The 21,574-nt window shown below is 54.0% G+C and overlaps 1 protein-coding gene across 4 annotated transcripts in view; it reads right to left on the bottom strand.

Annotated features, from left to right (window-relative positions):
* TCF20 (transcription factor 20) overlaps positions 1–21,574 on the bottom strand; it is a 225,063-nt gene that overhangs the window by 192,649 nt on the left and 10,840 nt on the right. The window contains exon 1 of one of the 4 annotated variants that reach the window (XM_066256618.1): positions 9,843–9,935. The exons of the other annotated variants lie outside the window; for them this stretch is intronic. The gene's annotated coding sequence lies outside the window, so the exon portion shown is untranslated. Of the gene's footprint in view, positions 1–9,842; positions 9,936–21,574 lie in introns of those variants that run through there. 4 annotated transcript variants of the gene reach the window in all.

Below are 21,574 nucleotides of genomic sequence, written 5' to 3'. Positions count from 1 at the left end.
CTCCCAGTCCTGCCTAGACCAGCTTGATCTCCACCCCATCTTCACTCCAAGCCCCACTCATAGTGGGCAACCAAGGTCTACAGGTGAGCCATTACCCTTACCCTGTCCATAGGCACCAGGAGCACTGTCCTGGGTGCCCACCCATAGGACAGGGAGTCAATCCACCATCCATGCAGGCTGTAGTCTGTGACCGTGGCTCCATTACCATGGCCTCCTCCAGCAAGCAAACCAGTTGGCTCCAGGACACAGAGCAGCTTGGGTGAGCTTCTCACTGCAGAGGGTGGCGTAGCTGCAAGCAGCGAGGCTATCACTTATTGGCTCCAGCCAGGACCTGTATGTTGGTGGTGATGGTGGCAAGAACTGGCTATATCTTGGGCAGCCAACAGCTCTCACACCCCACACCAGCACCACCTGGCACACCTGGCCCAGCTGGGTGGTCAAGTGGGAAAAACCACTTGACATCCTCCCTCTCTCTGGGCCTAGGCTGTGCCTTGGCTCCCACCTCCCCTCCCCTTGGACAACCTCAGCTTTAACCACCACTGACTCTAGGTCTGCGCCTGCACCCTTCCACCCAGATGTCCTCCAGCTTAGGCCTGCTCCAGTCATCCCATCTCCCCAGTGGCATCTCTCTCCCCCCAGGTGCTCAGCCCAAAAACTGGAGCCCTATTCAGGTCTCCTCTCTCCCACCTCCCCATGCCTCACAGACTCTTCCAGCTCCAGCCCCATTGCCACTTCCCTCCTTCCCATCTTGACCTCCAGACCTGCTACGGAGACCCTCTAAAGACTGTCCATCACAGGGAGAATAAAGCCCAAGTCCCTTCCTGGGCCCAAAACCCCAGCACGATCTTGCCTCTGCCTCCCACCACACTTCATGCTCACCATGTTCCAGCCACACCAGCCTCCTTTCTGCCCCTCGACAGGTCAGACTCAAACCTGCCACAGAGCCTTTGGGGGATGTCTTTTCCCCATCTTCCCATAGCTGCTCTTCCTTGTCCTCCACATTTCAGATCAAGTCTCTCTTCTTGGAGAGGTGTCCCCAGAGCACTCTGGTCAGTGGTACCCACATGCCCACCCCGCCCCAGTCACCATCCCTGTATTCTGTTTCACATTCTCATGTGTCTATCCCCTTGCTCACTGTCTGTCTCCCCATCAGCCTGGGAGCTGCGTGACTCTGAGGTTGTGTCTGAGTTATCACTGCTGTGTCCTCAGGGCCTGGCACATAGTAGGTGCTCCACAAATCTGTTCAATGGGAGCCTCTTGTCAGGCCCTACTGCAGTAGGAGCAGGGTCAATGCTGATCAGGGGTCATCTTCTGCACTCAGTCCTGGTCAAAGACTGTCATTCTCTCCCCCACCCCTGAGTCCTCTACAGAAAGGGCCAGGGCTCCCACTGGAGAGGGAGCTTGTACTCCTTCTGCATGCCTCGTCTTTTCAGTGAGATCCCCTCCTCTGATGACAATGGCTGGCTAAATCTGTACCATTTCTGGAGGGAGACAGGCTCACAGAGTTCCCATCATCACCAAGTCCTCCTTCTGACTTCATTTCTTCCATGCCTGGTGATGGTGGCAGAGAATGGATAAAGCTTCCCAATGGCGGGTTCCATTCCCAGCCTCGACCCTTTCCAGGCCCCACAGAAACTTTGTGTGTGGGGGGGGGGGGTAAAGAGAACAAGTCCAGTTAGCTGCTTCTCTATGTCCATTATCCTCAGGATCCCTAGGAAGGTAAGTTTGCCATCCCCATTGTCAGAGAGACTAAAGCTCAGAGGCGTAAGAATTCTTGCACTGGTCACCCTGTCCCACTGGAGTGCTGGCCTTGCCCCTCAGCCCTATGCATCTCTGGGGTACCTAGCTGGTTTTGTCCCTTCAACTTGGCTTGGCTGGAGTCCCTCTTCACCAAGCATCTGTCTTGCTTCCTGCCAGAAGGAAGGGACTTTGGTCTCTGGGCCTCTGAGCACGGCCACTCCTGGGGGTAGGGGGGTGTCATGGTGGTAGGGCCTTGCTTGTTATGGTTTAGCAGTTTCTAAGGTAGTTCACCTTCAGATCACACCTGGCTTCTTTTCTGAGAGCACAGTTGAGAATGGAATGTGGTAGAGGTGATGGTTGGGACAGGGAGGGAACATCAGAAGGGGCAGTGCCTTTTACTTTGAGTAATGGAGAAAGGGCATCACAGGGCATGTTGGCTAGCTGGGTGGGAGCCGGAGGGCAGGCTCGTTTGTGTAGGGGTCCAGCAGCTCACACAATAGGGTCACTTCCTCCCTCTCCCTCAACCCACTTTTTTTTTTTTTGGTATTTTTCTGAAGCTGGAAACGGGGAGAGACAGTCAGACTCCCACATGCGCCCAACCGGGATCCACCCGGCGATGCTCTGCCCGCCAGGGGGCGATGCTCTGCCCATCCGGGGCGTCGCTCTGTCGCGACCAGAGCTACTCTAGTGCCTGGGGCAGAGGCCAAGGAGCCATCCCCAGCGCCCAGGCCATCTTTGCTCCAATGGAACCTCGGCTGCGGGAGGGGAAGAGAGAGACAGAGAGGAAGGAGAGGGGGAGGGGTGGAGAAGCTGATGGGCGCTTCTCCTGTGTGCCCTGGCTGGGAATCGAACCCAGGTCCCCTGCATGCCAGGCCGACGCTCTACCACTGAGCCAACCGGCCAGGGCCTCAACCCACTTTGAAGTTTAAAGTGCCTTTCTCACAGCTGGTTGGAGGTCAGGAGGCCCCAGGCTGAGTGTCAGGCTTGGGGACCATTGCTCCAGCATGTCTTCTTCCTCTCTCTCTCCTTGACCTGTCGGTGTCTCTAACCCCCAACCTCACTGCAGGGTGACCCCTTGTGACTCCCCGCCTCCTCTGCCCCAGTAGAAACTCTTCATCAGGCACTGTGCTGTTTTCTGAGTCACTTTCACCTGAGCCTTGCAGCATGTCCTTAAAGTTGGTGTTATTATCCCAATTTTACTGACAGGAAAACTGAGGCCCAGGGAGAAGACTCTTGCCAAAGTCCCATAGCTCATCAGGGAAAAGCCAGTACTGGAAACTCCAACGGTCTGACTTTCAGTTCAGTGTGTCCGCATTATAATCTAACATATAACCCAGAAATTATAAGCTCTGAATAAATGTGAGGAATTTAAAATAAAATAAAAATCTGTTGAACGGATGAGTGAGTGAACTGCTGGGTTCCACGGTACATCGAAGCTGAGCACAACAGGGGCTCCTGGGACCCTCTGGAGACTGCCCCTCAAGCCTGAGGCCCCTGCAATCTGGCCTTTGCCTGCTTCTCCAGCTCTGACTTTGGGGCTCCTCCTTTTGCTGATTCCATCCAGCCCCACGCAGTGCCGGATGCCCTCCTCACCCCTTCTCTGCCAGCAAAGTCCTCCTTATCTTCTCCATGGCACCTTCTCTGACCTGCCCAGGCTCAAGCCTCTTCTCCTGCCTGTCCCTCCTGCAGTCCTCAGCACCTCTGGCCTATACCCCTACTCACCTTGGCATCAGCCTCTATCCCTCAGCCACGCCCATGTCCTTTATGCTTACAAACCCTGGTGCCATAGGCAGTACTTGCTGCCCCCCCACACACACACATCCTGCACCACAAATTCACGGCTTTGACCTCAGCTACTTCCTCGGCCTGAGTACTCTCCCTCCTCGTCTCTGCAGCACACACTCCCAATTCATCCTTCAAGACCCGACTCAAAATGTCCCCTTTATTATAAAATCCTGCCAATTTTTCTCATCAGTCAGGGCTCTACTGGTTGCAAGAGAAAGAAACTAACTCAAGATAGCTGGAGTAGCCTGACCAGGCGGTGGCGCAGTGGATAGAGCGTCGGACTGGGATGCGGAAGGACCCAGGTTCAAGACCCTGAGGTTGCCAGCTTGAGCGTGGGCTCATCTGGTTTGAACAAAAAGCTCACCAGCTTGGACCTAAGGTCTCTGGCTAAAGCAAGGGGTTACTTGGTCTGCTGAAGGCCCGTGGTCAAGGCACGTATGAGAGAGCAATCAATGAACAACTAAGGTGTCGCAATGCGCAACAAAAAACTAATGATTGATGCTTCTCATCTCTCTGTTCCTGTCTGTCTGTCCCTGTCTATCCCTCTCTCTGGCTCTGTAAAAAAAAAAAAAAAAAAAAAAAAAAAAAAAAGATAGCTGGAGTAAAAAAGAGAACACGTCTGCTTATGTAACTGAAAACTCCAAGAGCGGCTTCAGGCATAGCTGGATCCAGAGGCCCAAATGAAGTAATATGTGCTTCCATCTCAGCTCTGCCTCCCTCCTCCATGCGATGACATTATTGGAGATTCCCCAACCTGGATGCGGGTGTGGGAGGGAGAGGCCAGCAGTACCGTATTCACACACTCTGGTTCAGCAACCACAACTGAGTCAGCCTCCCCTACAAGCTCTGAGTCAAAATTCTAGAGGAGCCTCTGATGGGCTCGAATAGGCCATGTGCCCATTTCTCAACCAATCCCTGAGTCCAGGGAGAAGGAGTGTTTGGGCCCACTGGGTCCCATGCTCACCCTGGGCGGTGGAGGGCTGTAGGTTGCAGGACCTCTGGATGCCAGGCAGTCAACCCTCTCAGGCCCGGTCCCACTCGTGGATCCCGCCTGAGGCTCCACACATCCACCTCGATGCGAGTTCTGTCTACCCACCCAGGCCCTGGATGTTCATAGCTTTGCTGTACAAGGAATCCCATCTCCCTCACAGCTGGGTCCCCAGTGCCCATGCGGTGACAGCCCCAGAAAAAGGCCTGAGAAACTTTTTGCCTGATTGAATGGAGGCCAGCTGCACAGCAGAGACTACAAGTGCAGGGTGTGTGGTAATGGGTTAACCGTCACCCCTGGCAGGCAGCAGATCTGCATTTTCACCATTTTCACGGAGGCCTCAGGGGGACACAAAGCTTAAATGGCAATGCAGAAAGTCAGGAGGGGGGCGTCCATAGGGGCCCTTGCCTAGCCCAGTCCCAGCAGCTCAGCCTGTGGGGGCCACTGGACCAATCCCAATGAGCTCATGAAGGGGCTGTGAGTGGAAGGGCTGGGAAAATAATTACCGAGGAGGCCCAGGAGGGAGGGGGCGGCTGGCGAGAGGCTAATGAAACTGCTAACGCATTAGTGATTCCTGCCTGCTTGGGGGAAGGCGGAGGCAGACAGCCATGTTGCCAGCTCCTGTAACAGTCTGCCAGGCGGGCTGGGCTGGGCTGGGCACAGCGAGGCAGCCAGCAACAATAGGCACCTCTTCATCATCTGCCTCTCAACACGTGACTTTCAAAGGGCAATCTTAATATATTAAAGTCCAGATGACAGTATATTTCAACACATCGTATATGAAATTGGGCTGGAGTCCATTCAGATACATTATAAATAGAACGGCTAAAATTCTGATTAAATGCAGAACAGAGATCTAAGCACCAGGGTGAGCAGGGTGCCTGGTCTCATTTTCTAGTCAGGAAATGGGGAGCCTAGGAGATAATCGACCTCTGGGGGGCAAGGCAGGTTGTTCCAGTAAAGCGTCCAGCCCTTTAGCATCTAGCTCATGTTCCTGTGAGCAGCCTCTCACCCCCGAACCCCACAGATCTTTCCTTCTTAGAAGTGCTTTGTGTGGCAGGCAAATACCAAGCTCGCCTTTACAGATGGCATTCAAAGGGTCTTGCCCAAAGTCACAACACAAGGCCACTTGGGGCCGGGACCCTGTGATCCAGTGCTTCATCCTCCAAACAAGGTGGGTGCTTATTCATCAGTGAAATTTGCAGTGTGATTTTCAGTTTACAACATCTCATTTCAGCTCCAGAAGAGAAAAGGGAGGCACAGAGATGTGCCTGAGGCCACACAGCCGGTTGGCTACAGAGCAGACTCAACTGGATTTTCTGACTCCAAAACCATGTGCTTTTTGTTCAGATGATCCACAGTGCAAAGGGGGGTGCTTAGTACCCCGTAGAAGGTTGACGGAGAGATTTGGGGCTGCCAGTAAGTCCACATCCCACTTAACCAGGGTCCTTGGGGCAGCAAACAGGGGTTGAAACAGAAATGGCCACAACAGTGCTTGCTGTGCTCCACTGTATACCAGGTGGGTGCCAGGCACTCAGCACAGTGCCAGCCCCATTGTACAGACAAGGACACTGAGGCTTGGGAAAGCAAAGTCACTTGTTTTACAGAATGACCCTCAGCACAGTCTGAACCATTCGGTTACCCCACAGGTGGCCCTGGTCCAACTGCTGCCTACCCCCAGCCTCAAGCAAGCACTTTGCCAGCCAGGGGCTCATGGAACCCAGTCTGAAGTATAGACTGAAGACCAGTGATACCAGGTACCAGGTTGGGCCAGCCCCCATTCAACTACCCTGGATGCATAGGAAAGACTGGGAGACAGACGTAGGAGTGGACAGGGGTCTCACTGCATTCTCAGCAAAGCATCCCCCTGTTCCCACCTTGATCAACAGCCTGGTTTTGTGGACTCAGGAGACCAGGAGCTTGGTGACAAGCTGGGAGCCCTCATATCAGTCTCTGGGACAGAAAAGGTCTACAAAGAAAGACTGCACCATCTCTACCTATGAGCTATCTCCAGATAACCCTATGCTTGGAGAAACTCCTTTCTAGGGGCCCCGGCGCCTCATGCAGCCTTTTCCCTATCTGTTCTGAGTCTGTTTCCCCAGGAAGGCCATCAGAAGGTGAGGCCACTTTTGAACCCACCAGTGGGTACAAGACCCCAGTGCCGGAGGCACATCCTGGATGAATGAATGAGTGAACAAATGAATGATGGAACAAACAAACTAATGCCACCCAACCTGCTGTTGCAGTCACTTCCCACAGCAGTCTGCACCCAGTATGGAAGCTCTGCTCCTATTCGTCAAAAGGAACTCCCACCCCACGAGACCAACCCTGTCCTTCAACCATCAACAGACAAGGAAACAGGCTGGCGGGGGGGGGGGGGGGGGGGGAGCAGGGCTTCACAGGAGGTGGCAGCACCAGGACTCAGACCCCAGACCCCAGAAGATGGACTTGAGTCTGTGCCTTAGCCTCAGGTTCTGACTTGTCCTTATTTCCAAAGACAAATCCATACATGCTCCCTTGTCTGACCCCCACTCACCTCAGGAGGCACAACCATGCCCACCCCAAGGACAGGGATGCTCAGGTGCAGAGCAGTCGAGGGCCTAACCCAAGGTCACCTAGTCATTAGGATGCACAAGGTCTCAAATCCCTCCAATCTCCCAATCCTCATCATCCATTCCAAGAGCCAAAGCTGCCTTCTTCCCCATCATCAACGCGGTAAAGAAGAAGGGGAGGGGGAGGGGGAGAAAAGAAAAGGAGGGGAAAGGAGAGGAGGGGAGCCCCCCAAGCCCGCAGCGGGCTCCTTTCTGGTCAGGGGAAAGGCCTCTAATGAAGGCCCCACAGATGCCGCTGAGTTGGCGGTGTCAGCCCGGGAGCCCTGCGGAGCTGCAGGGCGAGCATCTCTGCTCCCAATTAGCACACAGGTCCTCCATCAAAGTGCACGCCTGCTGCCAGGAGCAGAGGCCAGAGGGACGGCCCTTCTAACAGTAGGAGGAGGCTACAGCTCTCAGGCAGGCCCTGGCCCCTGCCCTTTGCCTTTGGGGGGGGGGAGTGCAAACCCCCCAATCTCCTCACTCACTCACACCCTCTCCAATCAGCCAGCTCAGGGCAGACGCCTTCACCCCGGGGGACGCACTAATGAAGATGGCCGACATTAATCTCTTCCCTCTCCCGACAGGTCAATTTATAGTTCCATGGGGAGCCTTGGCGCTCAGCCAGAGGGCCCGACATAACTCTCCCTGTTCCTTGGGAGTATGTTGGGGGTGGACTTGATGGGGGAGTGGGGGCAGAGGGTCCCAGGGGACAGAGCAGGGTGGGCTCCTCTGCCTGAGTGCCCACCATCACTACCCCAACAAATCTAGGTAGGACTTTGGCCCCTGAACAAAATGGGTCAAGGCCTGGGAGCAATGGGACTTTGGCTCCTCAATCAGGGCATCCTGACCACTAGCAGGAGACTCCAAGAAGGCAAGAGGCTGTGGCTTTCCACTCCTCACTGAATGCCATAGGATTTTGAGAGCCCCTCTAAGGAGCTTAGCTCTATTTGCTTCTTACAGACTCCTCCATGTTCATTCCTCAAATATCAGCTGGCCACTTTGGATCTGGTGCTGTGCTGGACCCTGGGGACATGTCACCCGGGTCCCTGCTCTCCCAGAACTCCCAATCTGGTGGGGGAGGCCAACATGGAAGCAATACTGTGCCATGCTGCATCAGGCTGGGAGCAATAATGGAGGGATTCACTAAGCTAAGGATATCCATGGGAGGAGCACTGACTTCACTGCCCAAGAGAAAGGTGGGGTCTGTGAGGACTACAGAGAGGAGAGGGCAGAGCTGGGCCCTGAGGATAAGCAGAAGTTCAACAGGCCAGAAGACATGGGGGAGTGGGGGTTTGGGGAAGAGACCATCTCAGGCAGGGGAGACCTAGTACTCAGGGACTCTGTCACCAGAGGACATCAGACTTACAGGGGTGAGGCTGCAGAGGTGAGCAGGGCAAACCACAGAACAACCCAGCCTCAAGAAACAGTTCAGGAGCTTGGCCTAGTTTGGACTGATGGACAGTTGAGGAGTTTAGAGCTCAGAGCTGCATTTAGAAAGACATCTTTGGCTATGGTGTCCCAGACCAATGATCAAGGTGGGAAAAGAGAGGTGGGAATATCCAGGTCAGAGATTAGAGGAGGTATAGACTTTTGAGGGACTGTGGTTGATTAGATGAATGGGCAGGTAGAGCTGTCTGGAAGGCCACAGACCTGGGGTCTCCTGTTTGGGTGCTGATAGATGTGATGTCATTGGTCTGGGGTAGGATAAGGAACTGGGCCTTATGCTAAACTTGTGAGCCCGGAAGGTCCCAGCAGGCCCCAAAACCCAGGCCTGGGACTGAAAGAAGGTGGGACCAAATCGTTGGCCCAGAGTGCAAATTTCTGAACAATGCTGGTCTCCTCCTGGAGGCAATTCATTTCCTTGGCAGAGGTAAAGCTAGCAGACTGCCCCGGCCCCAGACACTCCAGGAGGAAACAAGGGCTGGCAAAGGCACAGTGTGGGGCCAGGCAGCCCCAGGATGCTGGACAGAGCCCTCCTGCTTGGATGCATATGGGCTGGGCTGTACCCACCTCCTCCCTCAGTGCCAGAGCCCAGATCTGGTTCTGCACTTAATAAGTACTCCAAGAATCCCTACTGAATGTATGCCCCTTTCCATCCCCACCTCCTCCTCTTCCTTCAAACCTGTCTACCAGATCTCCCCTAATCCCTTTGGCAACCCTGGGAATGTCCCCATTTTCTTAGGTGCTAGAGTCAGAATGGAACCAGGTTCCAAATGACCGTAAAGCACACGCTCTTATTAAATAAAGGGGGAACAAGAACAAGGCCGAAATAAAGAACCAAAACGTTTACAATGGCTGCATTATGGTGGTGGGACAATAGCTGACTTTTTCTTTTCTGCAACGAAATATTCATACCCTCACTCAGTGGCTGTGTGTACCCTAGTGGGGAGAGCTCGGCTTTGGCGTAAAGCTCCAGAGGTCACTTCCTAGCTGGGACCCTGAGCAAGCTATTTGGTCTCCTTTGGCCTCCGTTTTCTCATCTGCACAATGGGGACAAGAAAAAGAAAAAGAAAATATCACTTGAAATGAGCCGGTCACGCCCGGCGCACAGTAGGCACGCAGTAAGTGCCAGCCTTAGAGCATCATACCCCCGCGTTCTCACCACCTGTCCGGCCTCTAGAGGAAACTTGAGACGCCCCCACGTGCCAGACGCTGGTGCTTGGCGGGCACCGGGTCCCCGGGGCAGGCGCCCGCCCAACCTCCCACCTCACCCCGCCGAGCTCGCGCTGCCCCCTTACCCTGGCGGCCGGAGGGCCGGCATCGGTCCCGCAGGAGAGCCCGGGCAATGGGGCCGGGCTCCGGAGCGCGGGGCGCGGGCGCGGGCAGGGCGCGCGGGGGCGCGGGCCGCGCGCTCCGGGCCGTGCGCCCCGCGGCCGCCGCGTCCTCGCCTCCAGCGCGGGCCTCGCGCGCCCCGGCCGGCCCGGGGGCAGGCCCTGCGCAGCGCCGCGCCGGGTGGGGGGCGGGCCTCGCGGGCCCTGGAGAGGCGCCCGGGCGGCGAGGGCTCCCGGCGGGCGCGGGCGGCGCCGCTGCGGTGGCCCCGCTGCTGAGTGGTGGGACGCGATTTACTGGCTGCAATTCCCGGCGCCCCTCGATGGCACTTAAGAGAGACCGGGAGGGAGCCGGGGAGAGCGGGCGGAGGGCGGGCGGGCGGAGGAGGGGCGGCGGGAGCCGTGCGCGCTGGCGGGGGAGGGGCGCGGGCGGGGGCGGGCAGGCGGGAGGTGGGGAGAGGCCCGGATGGAGGCGGCGGGCGGCCGCAGCGCGCGGGGCTAGGATGGGTGGGGGCCTTGCCTCCAGCCCCCGCCCATCCCGCCTAGTACCCCCATGTACTGCGCAGTTAGTGGGGATTAGGTCAGCCTAGACCCAACTGGCCCACCACCGCCCCTTCCAAAAAGAACCATCCAAAGGGCCTACCCACCCCAACCTCTTTCTTCACAATTCCCCCACCATCCAACTGGCCCACTCTGCCCAGCATCCTCCCTCTGCACAGCCCCCCCTCACAACCAGCCTGCTCCACCTCCATGCCCTTCCCCATAAGCATCGCCACTGGGGATCAAAACTCTTGGCCCATGGGCCCAATCCAGCCAAAGCCATGCTTGGTTTGACCCCATTGTATTTTTTTTTTAATTAAAATTAATTTCCATCATTTAAAAATTGAGTATTTTCACATAAAAATCCACATTTCCAGCTTAGTTTGGAAGAGAGGAGACTCAGGTAGGAGCCCCCCCACACACACACACACACATTGCCACTTGGCAGCAGTCTTGACAGAACACTGGCCTGCAGCTTGCTCCAGGCCCACCTGACTGGCCCCAAAGGCATGTGTTCTCCTGCAAGGAGTTCTTTATACCCCAGTGCTTTTGAAGGCCCCTCTCTGTGGGATGCCCACCCCCACCCCTAAAACCCCTATTCTAGGAAGCTTCCCAGCGCTGCCCCCGCCCCCTCAATGGCCACCCAGCCCCTCCCTGCTCCCACAGCCCGCCCTGCCTGGTTCCTTGCTGGCTGGCACTGTGGCCTCTGCGGCTGAGTTCTCACCACAGGGCTGCTGCTCTCTGGCTGGATTCTCCCTCCCATCCTGGCTCTGGGCCTGGCCCACAGTAGGCGCTCAGTAAGTGTTGGCTGAGGGGCAACCAAAGAAGAACAGCCGGATCGGGAATCCATGAGGCCGCCTGGGCCATGGCGGGCACAGGGCACCAGTCCCTACAGCTGATGTTCATTTTAAAAGCCCCAAATGTTCATTCCGGGAGGCTCTTGCCAACCAAGGAAGCTAATGATTTCCACGCTTCATTTTTTTCCACCTTAATCCCACTGCCAAGGCTTCAGGGCCTCTGCTGCTGCTGCCCTCAGACTGGCATCAAAACCCTCTGAGAAGGCGCAGTTCACCTGGGGGTTGTCCAGGAGGCTCAGGGAGGGCCCAACTGTGTCTCCCTGGCACCTGTGAGGTCACAGCAGGCCTCAGGGCCACAGGATCTGAGGGCAGCAGCTGGCCAGTGACCATGGGGGACAGAGTAGTACCCCAGAGTGTCCTCCTGGGCTGGCGCAGCTGTGGTGACTCCCCTGGGCAGGTGTCTCAGCACCCCGTTCTCCTACTGCTTCCAGAAGGGTCCAGTCAAGAGCCATCCCTTTCCACCACCAGACACACCACAGGCTTTTCTGAATATCTGTCACAAACCCAGCCAGATATCAGAATCCCATTTTGCAGAAAAGAAGCAAATTAGGAGAAGGTGACCTTACCAAGGTCACAGGCTGGGAGGACACTAAGTCCGGAGTCTGCATGGCCTTCCAGAGTGCCCCTGCCCAGCATGGAGGTGAGACACCCCTCAGAGCTGGGTTCAGAGCTAAGTCTAGGTGGGACAGATATATAATAGAGAAGATGAAGGCGCCTGAATCCCAGCGCTAGCTCCGGACAGGCCTCCCGCCCACAGCCTTGTATACCTGGGTAAATGTCCAGAACACTGTCCTCACCTCCTTAACCACCCCCTGGCCACAGTGGCCTAGCCAGGAGGCTTCTCAGTGAGGGGGCCAGTAAGCAGGCCTCGCTCAACAGCCAGCAACCATGGACAAATCACAAAATACCTTCTTAGACCTCAGCATGCCCACCTGTGCTATGAGGGAAAACCCAGCCTCTATGGACTTTGAGGGGCACAGACAAGACAGCACACAAAGAGGAAGTAAGGAGGAAGGAGAGCAAGGAGGTTAAGTGCTTGGGTTCTGGGGTAAGCTAGCCTGAATTGGAATCCTGAATTCCCAACCTCCCAGCTGTGACTCCCTGCTCAGGACCTCCGTTTCCTCCCCTTAAAGCAGGGGTCCCCAAACTACGGCCCCGCGGGCCACATGCGGCCCCCTGAGGCCATTTATCCAGCTCCCGCCGCACTTCCGGAAGGGGCACCTCTTTCATTGGTGGTCAGTGAGAGGAGCATAGTTCCCATTGAAATACTGGTCAGTTGGTTGATTTAAATTTACTTGTTCTTTATTTTAAATATTGTATTTGTTCCCGTTTTGTTTTTTTTACTTTAAAATAAGATCTGTGCAGTGTGCATAGGGATTTGTTTATAGTTTTTTTTTATAGTCTGGCCCTCCAATGGTCTGAGGGACAGTGAACTGGCTCCCTGTGTAAAAAGTTTGGGGACCCCTGCCTTAAAGTGTAGAATTAGGGTTAGCTCAGTCAGTTAAGAGTGTCATCCCGAAACAACAAAGTTGTGGATTTGATTCCGGGTCAGGGCACATATAGGAGCAGCTTAATGTTCCTGTCTGTCCCTGGGTCACATCATAAGAAGACCAACTGTCTTAAGAGACTAAAATGAGGCTGGCATGGGACGAGGCATATGGAACCATTTGGCACACCCTGGTAATCATAAAGTTCAAGGTTTGTGACCCTGACTAGGGAACAGTGAAAAGTGTGAGCCCTAGAGGGTTAATATCCTAGTTTCACTGTAACAACCATGTGGCCTTAGGCAAGTTACACAACCTCACCAGGGCTTAGTTTTCTGTCTTAAAAAATAGGGATATTAATGACATTTCCCACATCATCTGGTGTATTGGGATTAAATTAGATAATTCAGGTCTGATATTTAGAATAGGGCCCAGCTCCAGTAATGCTCAAACAGCTTAGCTCACTTCTCATTCAGCTTTAGATTAATACAGGGAACCAGTCCCAAGCTCAAGAACCCAGAGCAGCCTTGACTGCAAGCCTGGGAGCCCTGAGGCTGCCTAGCCTTTAAATCTTAGTAGTGATGGACAGGTTAAGGGGGCAGGGAGGACTAGTTAACCCTCAGGGTCCAGGATTGTCTTGAAGGCCACAAAGAAGGGCCCACCTGGAGAGAGAGATGAGGAGAGCCTCAGAGAGACCTTTCCTAACCCAGTAGTTACAATTGTAATTATCCACCCTGGCCAGATAACTTGGGTTGGTTAGAGCATCCTTCCGAAGCGCAGAGGTTGCTGGTTCGTTCCCCGGTCAGGGCACATACAGGAGCAGCTCGATGTCCCTGTCTTGTTCTCCCTCCCTTCCTCTCTCACTAAAATCGATCAATAAGAAAATTTTTTTTAAATGTTGTTATTCACCTGCAGGTTGTCTGTCTTCACCCTTCCTCCACATAAGCTCTGTGAGGAAGGACATTTTTGTCTGTCTTGATCCTTGCTGTACCCCCAGCATCTAGAGCAGTGCCAAGCACATGGTAGGTGCTCAACAAACATTTGTCATTGGGGAAAAAAACCTCAGATGGTAACAATTAGCTACAAAGGTGGGATGGCATAGCCCCCTGCTATAGGTAGCTCTCTTGCTGAGAAGACAGCCCAGTCCAGTTGCTGTTCACTTGTTATTTTGGTCCCCCCAAAGTGGGGTCAACAGGCCGCTGTCCTCCCTGTTCTGCAGCTAGAAAGCATGTCATCATCACGACAGTGCAACTGGGCCTCTTGAACAAGGGAGGGACCCAGACAATTTTCTGGCTCACAGCTCATTCCAGAGCTTCCTGGTGACACAGGCAAGCCTGCAGGCCTGGGAAGGCCCTATTCCAGCAGATGCAGTCTGGGGCTCCCATCCTTGAGCCCAGCCGGCTTATCCACTCCCCCCCCCCCCCGGGGTCTGAAGGGGCTTCCAGGATGAGACACTGTGTCATCTGTGGGCTGGGCTCCTGCCCCCTTCCCAGCCACCGTCCCTCACGTGTGCATGGCACTCCCCCGTTACAGTTTACAAAGTGCGTTCACAGACATTATCACATTGCTCCTAAACGCCCCCTAAAAACCACAATAAATCTCTCGCTCTGGCTCCAGAGCCCACCGGCTGCTTGCTTCCTAATCAGGGAGCAGAGGGCCTCAGGGCTCAGAGCCTGCCAAAGCCGTGCCAGCAGGGACAGAGGGGGGATCCACGTGGGCGGGTGGCAGGTGTCGGGAGGCAGGCCCAGCTGGGGCACTGTGGGAGTGAGGAGTAAGCCCTGAGGCCCAAACCTGCAAAGGAGAAAAACTGCTGTCTGGATCCTGATGTCTCCTGGGAGAGCACTGCTGGTGGGGCTTGCGGGGAGGGGTCAGAACCAGACCCCAGCCATGGAGCAAAGGTTGGAGAGGGGACCAGAGAGCTCCTTAACATGTAGGAGCACCATGAGGGAGGTGGGAGTACAGCCAGGCCCATGGGGCCAGGGACTATCAACCCCAGCTGGCTTCTCATCTGCTTCTGTCCGTCCCCACCCCCTTCCCCAGTTAACAGCCCTCCATCAGTTCCCCAGTGTGCCAGGCCTGTGTGCATGCTTCTTCTGCCTGAATGCCTTTACTGCCTTTTAAAATCCTAACCCTCTTTAAAGGACAGTTCAGACCCCCACACACACCTGTAGAACCCTCCCCAGCTTCCAGAGGCTGCAGCCCAGGCCCTCCAGCTGGGCCTGACCCCTCTTCCAAATTGTTAGGCCCCTTTCCTTCTTTATAACTTGTGCTGGGAGGGAGCTGCTTTGCAGTGGCTCAGAGATCCCTGCACACACACACACAGCCACTAGCAATGGCATGAAGCTGGGGACCACTAGTGGAGCAAACACCCCAGCCCAAAGAATTGCAGGGGGGAGGTGGCCCCACGTGACTGGCGCAGCAAGCACTGCTCCTGTCTTCAGCCCAGCACCCAGTCCTAGGCAGCTAGAGAAAGCATTCCCCAAATGTCTGAGCCAAAATCAGCCAGCAGCCATGGTTGGGTTTTTTGTTGTTTTTTTTTGTTTTGGTTTGGGGTTTTTTTTTTTACCATTTCCCTTGATTCTCAAAGTTATAGGATCTCAAAAGTTATAGGATCTCAACTTACAAGCTGTGGAAAGTTCAGGAAAGTTTAAATAAGCAGGGCAAGGGAAGGTTTGGCCCAAGGGGCTGCCGCTGCCCCGGCAGGCGTCCCTCCCACAGCACAGGGCTGCATCACGCCCCTACAGCCGGCCCATCAGGCGGGCGTCTGGGTAAGCCTAGGGCTCAACCTCTGAGCCCCACCTGAGGCAGCTGATCTGACACAGCTCTAGTTGTGGCAATGGTCACAGCAGGCGTGGAACAGGTGGCGGCTTCTCTGCGGTCACCTCTTAAAGGATCAGCATTTTCCCTTTTCCTTGAAATGAAAGCCAACTGCTGGGCCTGAGCCCCGGTGGGTAGAGGCACCATAGTCCTTGTGAAGTATTCACCATGTGATGTCTGCAGTGGGTCTAGGCAGTAGACTCGGGGAAGCTGGGGGTGGAAGGTAACTCATGGGGCAGACGTCCACCTCCCAGAGGGTACTGGAGTCCCTCTGTGAGACCTCGGACACAGACCCCAGGAGTAGGAGTACTGACATCCCAGGTCCTTTCTCCTGATAAGAGACTTGTATCCAGAGATGCAAAGAACTGTGACCACCCAACCATGAAAGCACAGATAACCCAATTTTAAATGGACAAGCAATATAAACAGACATTTCTTCAAAGCATGTGAAAAGATGCCAACATCACCAGTCATTAGTCAAACCTACAGTGAGATACCATTTCTCTCCCACTAGGATGGCTATTACCAAAAGATGGGCAATAACAAGTATTAGTGCAACCCTCAGGTGCTGCTGGGGTGGGGGTGGGGGAATGTAAAATGGTGCAGCCACTGTGGAAAGCCATTCCTCAAAAGGTTAAACAGGTCTGACCTGTGGTGGCACAGTGGATAAAGCGTCGACCTGGAAACACTGAGGTCGCTGGTTCGAAACCCTGAGCTCACCTGGTCAAGGCACATATGGGAGTTGATGCTTCTTGCTCCTCCCCTCCTTCTCTCTCTCTCTCTCTCTCTCTCACCTCTCTAAAATTAATGAATATAATAAAAGAGCACTCATTTTAAAAAAGGTTAAACAGCCTGACCAGGCAGTGGTGCAGTGGATAGAGCATTGGCCTGTGATGCTGAGGACCCAGGTGCAAAACCCCAAGGTCTCCAGTTTGAGTATGGACTCATCCGGTTTGAGCCCAGGGTCTCCGGCTTGAGCGTGGGATCATAGACATGACCCCATGATCGCTGACTTGAGCACAAAGGTCACTGGCTAGAAGCCCAAGGTCGTTGGCTTGAGCCCAAGGTCGCTGGCTTGAGCAAGGGGTCACTGGTTTTGCTGAAACCCCCTGGTCAAGGCACATATGAGAAAGCAATCAATGAACAACTAAGGTGCCACAACTATGAATTGATGCTTTTCATCTCTCTCCCTTCCTGTCTGTCCCTGTCTGTCTCTCTCTCTCACTAAGAAGTAAAAAACAAAACATATTAAACAAAGAGTTACTCTGTTACCCTAAAAATTCCACCTCTAGGTACCAACTCAAGAGAAATGAAAATACTTGTTCCCATAACTTGTACAGAACAGCACTAAAGTAGAAACAACCCAAATGCTCACCAACTGATGGATGAATAAACAAAATTTGGAAATGTGGTCTATCCATACACTGGAATATTATTTGGCCATAAAAAGTAATGAAGTACTGATTCATGCTACACATGAATAAATTGATCTTTAAAAATAATAATAATAATAACAAAAACTGTGATACTCAGTAAAAGAAGCCAGACACAAAACACCATGTATTTTCTGACTCCATTTCTCTGAAATGTCCCAGAATTGGTAAATCCATAGAGATAGGAAGTAGATTAGTGGTTACCAGGGCTGAAAGTAGGGGGAATGGGGAGTGACTGCTAATGGTTATAGAGTTTCTTTGGAGGATGATAAAAATGTTCTAGAATTAGATAGTGGTGATGGTGTACAACTCTATAAACCACTGAATTGTATACTTTAAAAGGATGAATTTTATAGTATGTGAGTTGAATCTCAATAAAGCTATTTTACAAAAATGACAGAACCTTCCCATCTCAGTCTACCCACAGGTCCCCAGGAGTTGACCCTGCCACCTGCCAGGCTCAGCCCTGCTCTTCCAAGCTGGCACAATGCAAGGGGTCAGGTAGCGGATAACCTGATACGGGCCCAGGACCCTGCTTCCCCTGCAGGGTCTGGCTCAGGCCTGCCTCAGGCTTTGCTCAAGCCATCCCTTCATCTCAAAACGCTCTTTTCCCACTTGCTGCTCATCCTTGGAAACTCAGCTCAGATACCTTGTCCTCAGAGAGGCCTCACCTGATCCCAGACCCCATGACTGATTCTCTTTCCGCTCACACAGTCCCCAACTTTCGATGCAAGCATGGTACCAGCACGAAGCAGGTAGACAGTACACCTTAGCCAAATGAGTGAAGCGGAACAAGAAGCTCAGAGTGAGGCTAGGTGTCGGGAGGGGTGAGGCTGCAGAGGGGCAGGCAGGCTGAGCAGGGCCTGTGCCAGGTGGGCTTTCCTCAGGGCAGTGGGAGACCAGGAGGATGAGGAAGATGGCATGACAGACTCAGGTTCTAGAAGTACCCCTTTGCCTATACTTCACGTCCAGCAGTACAGGCTGGACGTGAAGCCAGGTGGAAGCCATGGCCATAGTCCACGTCTGGAGAAGTGGGGCCCAGCCTGGGACAGAGGGTGCGCAGGTACAGAGGAGGGGCACACTGAGGAGGAATTTGGGAGACCAAATCAGTGACTTGGAGTCAGCACCAGTGGAGGGGAGAGGGAGTCCAGGATGCTGCCAGGTTTTGGTGCAGAGGGCCAGGTGGGAATGGGGACATTGCCGAGGCAGAGAGCACTGCAGGAGGAGCACCTTTGTTGTGAGATTATGTGAGGTGGCTGCCTGTGAGACCTGAGCAGGCAGTGTCACCCCCACTTACCAGATCCCTTCAGTCACCCCTGGGATGCTCCCATTTTTCTGGATCAGGCACCAAAACCCTCGGCTGACTGAGGCCACAGTTTCCTCACTGGCCTTCTCACCTCAAACCACTTGCCTTTTCTCATTTGTCCGCCATGGTTCCACCAGCACAAGGTGGGCCGTTTCCCAGCTCAGAAACCTTCTTCAATGGTTCTCCATTGTCCTCAGAACAAAGGCTAGAGCTCCAGTGGGATTCACCTGGCTTTGCAGCCTCCCCACCCTACACACCACCCTGTTCCACACATCCTCCCCTACACAAGCCGTTTGGTGCACTACTCTTCCATTCAAACGCCCTTTCCCCCCTCTCTGCTCAGAATAAAGACTACCTACCTCCTCAGACCACTCCCTCCCCGAGCCTTATCAGCATGAAGCCCTCAACTTTGCTAGGCTTTTCTGGAGCCCAAACAGGAGGTGTGACCTGACCAGGGGTTTTTTGGGGGTTTTTTTGCATTTTTCCGAAGCTGGAAACAGGGAGGCAGTCAGACAGACTCCCGCATGCGCCTGACCCAGATCCACCCAGCATGCCCACCAGGGGGGGATGCTCTGCCCCTCTGGGGCGTCGCTCTGTTGCATCCAGAGCCATTCTAGAGCCTGAGGCAGAGGCCTCAGAGCCATCCTCAGTGCCCGGGCCAACTTTGCTCCAATGAAGCCTTGGCTGCGGGAGGGGAAGAGAGAGACAGAGAGGAAGGAGAGGGGGAGGGGTGGAGAAGCAGATGGGTGCTTCTCCTGTGTGCCCTGGCCGGGAATCGAACCCGGGACTCCTGCACGCCAGGCCGACGCTCTACCACTGAGCCAACCGGCCAGGGCCCTGACCAGGGTTTTTTAGTGATACTGACTTTATTTGAAATGACTTAGAAATATTTAACAATCAAATCACAGGTAGTCACAAACTTGTCAAGTGACCTGAAACTGAAAAGAATTAAGAGTATCTTTTGGTCTTCTTCTCAACCATGGAGAAGTTGCTTCAGGCCCACACACACTGGATGTCAAGTCCACAAGTGCAGGGACCTGTCTGTCGATGCAGCCTCGGTGCCTGGGACAGTGCCTAGAGGGTGGGAACAGGGATGGTGGATGGACAGGAAGGAAAGAAGAGGTAGGGAGGAGGGCAGGCAAATGTGTGGATGAATGGAGGGGTAGGAGGACTAGTGGTGAAGGTTCATTCATATGGGCCCATGGACCACTTTAAGTCCAGCCACTGTCCAGAGCACAAGAGGATGGCATTTCCTGGGGCTGGGCTGGATCCATGTAGCCCCCCTGGATGCAGACAGAACCACTCCAGCCTCCCCAAGGGACTCCTCTGAGCCTCTAGGCCAGAAAATGGACCAGAACTCTCGGGAGTCATCCTCAACACCGTTCTCCACACACACACACACACACACACACACACACACACACACACACGCTTCATCAGCAAATCCTGTTAGATTATTTTCAACAACCTCCCATCCATCTCCCTGGTGCTGCCCTTGCCCCTCCTCCAGTCTATTCTCAAATCAGCAGCCAGAGGGATCCTTTTAAATGGTGAGTCCAGGAGGCCTCACCATCTGGCCCCCATTTCCTCTCTGAGCTCATCTGCTCCCACCTCCCCTCCCTCACTCCCCTCCAGCCACAGGGCCTCCCCCTCTTCCTCCACCATGCCAGGCAAGCTCTGGCCTCAGGCCTTTGCCCTGGCTGTTCCCTCTGGCTGAATGCTCTTCTCCAGAGAGCCATCTGACTCACCTCCCCACCTCCTTGCAGCCTGCGCTCAAATCTTACTTTCTCAATTAGACCTTTCTTTGATACCTCATTTATTACAAAAAAAAATCCACCCGTTTCCCTTCCCCGTTTTATTTTTCTTCTTAGTACTTATCACTCTGGACAATAATATATTTTACTCTCCTATTATGTTTCTTGTCTGTGTCCCTCCATTAGAATGTAATCTCCATGAAGGCAAGAGTCTTGTCCACTGCTGTGTCCCCAGCACTGAGCACAGTTCTGCAGGGCACATGTGCAGAATGAATGAATGAATGAACCTTTTCCAGGGTCCAGGTTTGCCCCTCCTGGGCTCCCTCCCCTAGGCTCAGCACCCACAGAGGTCCTCCCTGCCCCATCCCTGTCTTTATCCCTTGGCCACTGGTTTCTCAGCCGGCCACAGGCCACTTTAAAGAGTCCGAAGCCCTTTGGGGACTGCCTCCCCCACTGTACAGCTGCCCACACTCTCTCAGAGGCTGCCAGGATGAGCACAGCCAGGGTGACTCCAAGTTGAGTTCAAAGGAAGACAATCAGGACTGGTTCAGAATCACTTACACAGTCCCTTCTCCAGCGGGCCCAGGGGAACCTCAGCAGCCACGATGCCTCTGAATACCATCCTCAGCCACCAAAGGACATTCTCTGCTTCCTCCCCACCCCCCCCACCCCGGTCATTAATCCTCCACATTCACTTTCCTACTTGAGCCTCAATCCAGCCTGGCCAGGTAGACAGAGTGGACTGACTGGGGTTGTAGGATCAGTGAAGAAACTGGAGCTCAGAGAGGTCATGTGAGCTCCCCAAGGATCCCAGCAAGGTGTTAGGCTCTCCTGGTGCCAGGGACCAGTGAGAGTGAATGGCACCAGGGACACTGAGCCAAGCATGGGGAGTCTCCACGCCCCATCTGACTCAATCAATGACAAGCCAACAAGAGCTCCCATGCTAACAGGTGGAGGACTGAGCTACAGGAACCCATGAGCAATGACAGTTCTACTACAGGGTTTCATGGGACTTCCAGTGGTTTGTGGTCGCAGAGACATAGCTCTGGAGACCTGGGGGAACTTGTTGGCCGCGGAGGTCACATGCCCGTGTGTATGTGTGTGCATCTTCATGCTTGTATGCAGATGAGTGCCTGTATTATACGGTGCAGGACTCATGAACAGACAGAACACTATGGGTCCCAAATCCATGCCCTCTTACCTCAGTGACATGAAGGGGTGTCCTAGAGATGGGAAAGGGCACTGAGGACGGAGAAAGGGAATGTCTGGACCATTCAGTGTCTGGACCTAACTAACACACAGCACAGCAAAGCCAGCCAGACCCGAGTGTAAAAGCCAACTCTGCCACTCATTCACCGGATTTCAGAGGGGCAGCCGAGTTTTCTATGCCTAAATTATATTAACTGCCAAATGGGTTTAATAATTCCCACGTTGAGGGGTGGTCAAGATTAAACAAGATTAAAAAAAAAGATTAAACAAGATGAGGTAGGCATTCAATACATGGTAACTAT

The sequence above is a fragment of the Saccopteryx bilineata genome, chromosome 1, assembly GCF_036850765.1.
Source record: "Saccopteryx bilineata isolate mSacBil1 chromosome 1, mSacBil1_pri_phased_curated, whole genome shotgun sequence".
NCBI classification, from domain to species: domain Eukaryota; kingdom Metazoa; phylum Chordata; class Mammalia; order Chiroptera; family Emballonuridae; genus Saccopteryx; species Saccopteryx bilineata.
This window is presented reverse-complemented; position numbering and strand designations above follow the sequence as displayed.